Source organism: Myzus persicae, unplaced genomic scaffold (assembly GCF_001856785.1).
Source record: "Myzus persicae strain clone G006 unplaced genomic scaffold, MPER_G0061.0, whole genome shotgun sequence".
Taxonomy (NCBI): domain Eukaryota; kingdom Metazoa; phylum Arthropoda; class Insecta; order Hemiptera; family Aphididae; genus Myzus; species Myzus persicae.
Window position 1 is genome coordinate 232,766 of NW_019100769.1, and position 6,338 is coordinate 239,103.

The window sequence follows — 6,338 nt, forward strand, 5'->3', positions numbered from 1 at the left end:
TCAGTGAATAAATTTGTTAAATTGACTCATTTAAATGTTTTTTAAATATATTATTGTTGTTCCTTTGTTAATAAATGATTGTTTCAAATGATTAAAAACAAAAACAAAAAAAAAACCACTATATTATTATTATCATCGTAGTCATTACTTATCGTTTCCTTTCCCCAACCGTTGAGGTTTCCGTCGTGCGGTGTTCTCTTGTCCGCCGCGACGACGGGGGCACGTGCGCCGATCGGCTGCGGTCTGCAGAATGATTCCGTTTTCGCAACGGGTGCCCTGCACATGTACACAAAAAGAATTGAATAATGATATTATTATTATTATTATATTATTGTAATACGGTGACCGGTGACCGCCGCCGTGGGCATCGACCGCGAGTAAAATAATAATAATATAATATTATAATGTATTGCATCTCGTGCGATATCTATTCTCGTATCTGCTGCCCGGTGGGAACGTGCGGACAAACCGTAAACGAACAATAATAATAATAACAACGTAATGTTCGAATAATAATATATGATATTATTATAGACGTACGGAATGCCCATCGTCGCACCGCAATTGGATTTATTGAATCGAAAAAACCTCAGAAACGAATTACCAGCGGTGGCCGCTGACGGACGACGGCCCGATACAATGCGTATATACGCGCCGCTGCACGTCTTCGATTTATTACGAATAATATCATAATATTATTGTGATAAATATAAGCGATACGTTCTCAGACCGCAGACCTCCGGCGATATGCGATGCGCACCAACATTTATACGGCGGCAGTCCCGTGCCCACGTTTAACCGGAAGTTTTCATCGGAAAACTCATCACACACGACAGAGGAGATGATCGATTGCGGTCGACCGCGGAGGAGAGTGCCGGGCCGCGTTCTCCTTTCGGGGCAAAATCGACTCGGATAGGTATATAATATAGCGTCTCGTATGCCGATCGACGGTCTACGTGAAGGTAATACGCACTTGCACTCCACACTTTGCACCTCGGTGGTTCTGGAAATAATTATAGAATAAGGGTGCAAAAGTGATAAGGAAAATATGGACTGGTTGGTAATATAATAATGTAATAATCGATATAAAAATAATTAGGATACGATGTGAGGAGGGATGTGCATTAGTATATTTTTTTTGTTAAAGACGAGGGCACTCCGTCCCCGCACGTCCACCCACAGTTCAAAAACTTATTATTTTAATATGGTCCGTTGGGGGATTTAACGGAAACGCGGGTTAATTACTTTTTTTTCATAGCTTGGCCAAGAGGTGTCAGCGGAGAATTAGTTTTCGTGTCAGTATATAATCTGTGGGTTACGTTGGCGTTCGTGATGTCTAACACTACATTTATATGAAATCTTTATATCGGTATATCAACATAACTAATTTTTTTTTAACTAAAAAATGATACTGGTCACTTATTTATTAATCACCATATTAACACTGTTACAATATAAAAATAGTATCAAATATTTCGACCACGATGTACAAAGTACATTAAAGTAGCCCGAATAGGTAAAATTAATATATTATTGTCACGTATTTCTATTATATAATTTGTTATGATGTCAACCCCGGTCGACGTTAGTAAAATTAAGTACCAATTGCGTTGTATTTCCGTCCTTCTATGCCTGTGTTATTTGCAAAAATGCTACAGTTTCTCAAAATTCACAATTTTGGCCTCAACAATTATTTCTCGGTGGCGCATTTGAACCATTTTAGTTAAACCTACCGACTACCATATTAATATTTACTATAATAAGACTATAGAAAAATAAATTACTAGGTGCTATAGGTAATACTTAACAATGAATAAAATTAATTTATATACTTATTAAAATATATCCTTAGAAGTATAGACCTTCTCAGCTCAAATTTTTCATTGTATACAAAGATTTTTTGTGTACCTACCTAAGTAGAGTGAGTTCCCAGATTTTTATAATCGAATTTCTGTTTATTAATGATTTTTTTTTATTTTTAAGTACGGCCACAAGTGCACACCCACCGTTGTCAGTCGTAGGCCCTATGCCTATATACTGCATAGTGTCTAGTGGTTAATCTGGCACACCCACCGTCGTTAGTCGTAGGCACTGTGCCTGTACATCGCGCCTAATGGTTAATATGGCCCTGGACTTACTAATATATAATAGATATAATATATACTAAGATATTTATTGAGAGAGTTCTAACCGCCTGTTCTTACGGTCTTGCTGAGAAATAAAAAAAAAAACGTCTAAATTTAGACAGCCCTCTGTGGCGCGCAGATTCCAGCGGCGATGACGACGATATCGTCATCGAAAATAGGAATTTCGACAAATCGATAGTTGGAACCAGACCAGATATAATATATAGTGGAGACCTCGAGTGTAGAGACTATTATATTATTTATACAATTATATTGTGTGCGATGTATACCGCATTTTCCAGCGACATGCGTGTATTATATAATAAATTACACTTTAAAATAAAATTCGATAGTAAATGTTTACGTCTCCCGAGTCCAGACAACACGGCGAAATGAGAAATTCTACAAGAGCGACTCGACAAAATCTGCCGCAGCTAGCCAGCCGCCGTGTTTTCCTCAAAATCAGTTGAAAAAACATGACATCGTGCACTACTCGATCATGTATTATTAGAGGTACATAGGGAAGAGACCTGTTGCTGGCCGCCGAGCCCTTACCAACCATTTTATGTTGCGGAAAAATGTGTAAATGAATTTCAATAATATTAGCTTGGAAATGTACGGAAATATAATGGTACCTATGTTATAAATATTCACAAAATCAAAATTTCAAAAATGTTAATTTTTATTTCTTACTATTGAGGTGACTGGCGAAACCTATTGCAGGCCCTTTCTATATGTATGTTATGTGTTGTTGATTTTTCAGAGGAAGAAGTGTCGATCAAATATCAATTAAAAAAATTTGAATTAAAACTTTCTCGTACGGATCGGGATTGGTTGTGGAGTCACATTACTGCGACTATCCAACCGAAACACAGATACTCAATTGCGTTAATTCTATTAGCTATATTATGACTTGTTCGTCTTTGAGCGATCTCGAAGGGAGCGGGAGCTAAAAGAAAAAAATTACAGAACCTAATTCGAATTAACTTAGTTTGCAGATTGTCCACAAACAAAAATCGTTTACACAATTCTGTTATTGTGGCTACCATTGATCAACACTGAGTTATATTATTTCAAGACAGTTTTGTAATCCAAACAAATAATATAATAAGTAGCAGGTCTACTCAATATGACTTTAAGTATAAAGCATGTAAAAAAACGATGATGTTTGACTACTTAAAGCTGCCAACAAATTCCTCTTAGTGTAACGCGCATTTTCACCTCAACAATTTGTGATCTACCTATGACCACAGAGGAAAATTGCCGTTACTTGTCCACGTTGACCATAGATGATGGTATTTTATCGAAGAGACGAGTATTTGGGTTGGTTCACGAATCCAAATTATAAATACATTGAAATTGATGTACGTTGGAATCCGAATGAAAAATATTGTAAAAAAAAAAAGACCGGAAGTATATAGTAGTTATCCAGTTATAACAACATATCACAACACCTATGCGTGTTTCAGCCTGCAGGGATTTCGTTTTTGGCACAGTTGAGCCTGTTAATGTTATTCTCTCTTGTAAATCGCAAAATCGTTTTAAAATAATACGCGACGCTCGTTCGCCAGCGTTGGTCGCTATGAAGAACCGTCGTGTACTACGCGTAGTACGTGCACCTACGACGGTGTTGCGATATAACCACGCAGATTATAAACACCGGAAAATGCGTTCGGACGAAATGCTCGAAATATATGCAAAATGAATGTCTCCGCGGATGCACTGTTATACCATAATAATATGGTGTGGGTATGCGCATATCGCCGTACGGAATGGCGCGGCGGCCGTCAGCAGCAGACAGACGGACCGTCGACCGGCAGACCGGAAACTCGGGTCTCCGGAATGCGCGCGCGCGTTCGCTATGGAAACGTATAATTTGGCGAATGATATTATACACGCGATGCGGATATCGTATTGTTGTGTACGATATTATAATAATATTATTATTATTATTATTATTATTATTGTTATTATAATGAACTCGCGCGGCTGCCATCGTAGCCGTCGTGTGGTCGTCGTCGTCGTCGTCGTCGTCGTCCCGAGCACGTCCCGCAGCGCGCCAGGACGTCGTAGTCGGACGTTGAATGGCTCTGGACGAGTTGCGAGCGGGCGCGGGGGACCGGAGGGAGGGGCGTGTTGGCGAAAAGGATGCGCCGAGGAAACGACCAGGACTGATGTACAAACGATATTATTATTATTATTATTATTATTATCATTAGGTACTCATTTATTGTATTATATATACCTACCCATATATGTGCACGCGATACTCGTACACGGCGAGGTATACGCCGAGGTACCTTACTCATCTAATCTTACATGAAATTACACGTGCGAGTTTTTCGTTTTATTGTTTTCGCAGACTGCGCTCGGTCGTCCGCGGATAAAAATCGTGCCGAATGATTATATTTTTATTATTGTGTATACGTACGCATTATACTGCGTATATACAGGGTGATTCGCCGAGCGAGCTCACCCCGTTTTTCTTATTCAAAGGCGCGCAGTTATTCTAAATCTGATTTTTGGGTATTTCAAAAATACTCGAGGATACATTATCAAACTCTCGCGATTTGTTCACTTCTAAAGAAGTGTCCTGCGCTGATATAAACTTGTTGAATGGTACCCCTTATTTTTTAATGTTGATCGTTGAGTTGGGTAATTTTTATGAACATTTTTAAGGATAAAAATTAAAATTCGAACGAGTAGTTTTTGAGCTATTTGAATTTATTTACTAGGACAATAGAATAATGGATTTGAAAGAATTGGGGGGAAAAGGGGGGGTGGTTTCAATAAATAGTATCAATAAAAAATCTCAAAAACTGGAATATATGGCTTTAAATAATATATTTAAAGTTTCCAAAATGCAGGATTTGAATAAATTCGTTATTAAATGAAATAATGGGGGTCGAACATGCTTAATGAATCACCCTGTATACAACACTCGTATAATATTATACCTACTCTTTAGGCCTGTTTATTTTTCCGTCTCTCGCAGCACTGCCCCGTCCGTGTCCTCTTCCACCCGGCGTGCACAACATTCCACCGGGTTTTTAATAATATAATAAAAAAAAATAGGTATATAAATAATATAAATGTTAGACCATACATTTTATATGCGGAGATTAATTCCTTTCCGTTTCGATTGTTCGGTGCGTGTAATATATAATATATAACAGTCGCGTCTTCGCCGTTTCCTATTCGATAAGAAAAACAAATGATATTAATTATAATTTTTCATTATCATATTATTTCGGTGCGTGGTAAGTATAGTAGGTACCTACCATATCTACTTTGTTACAATTATTTTTAACAACTCGCGTCCCACGGGAAAATCGTCGAAATTACGCGTTTTCAAAATTACGTAATGTGTCTATCTACTCTGGTACGCGTTAATTCGTTTTATTGTAATCCGCCTAAAAGAGGCCTATAAAAAATGCACTATTCTCCTACCGTTTGCCATATTATATCCATTACCAAACTTTCGGCGGATAGGAAACAGTTTACAGGTGTCTAATTATTATTATACGTTAAACAATAATTTATTTAAATATATAGTACCTATATGGCTTTATGTGCAATTAATTATATTATGACTCATTTATAATTACATCCACTTCGACATTCCGAGACCATGTGATATACGGCATCTGTTCAACAAAATATAAACTAAAAGATACGAACATTTCTGTAAACCAAAAAATTTCCCAATCCAACTTGTATACAAGACGGGAGGGTCGGAGGGAGTCTAACTACCAGTATAGATAATTATGATCCTATATCACCCGGCTCCCGTGTCTATTGGTTACAGCCAAAACAAACATGTTCATTTTCGCCAAAGTGACAAAAATGTTTGATTTTCATCGTTTCCACCAAATCACACATATTAGTATCTTACACGTAGCTACTGTTTTTAAAAATGCCAAATGTGCATAGTAATTTAGTTTCATACTTTGTTATAGAAGTTTAAGTTGTAAGTTAACCTGTTTTGAATATTTTATATTTTTAATTTGTTGACAGGTACTTAATTTAAAGCTGTTATTTGTACGTACAGGTACACATTAGTTTGAACACTTGAAATTATAAGGTTTAAAATTATATTGACATTGGGATGCGATTTACAATTATTTGTTGTTTTGCATAAGGCATCACTGAAATTTAACCGTATACTGTGGGTTGAAAAGTATTATTTTCGTAAATAAAATGTTCTTAATA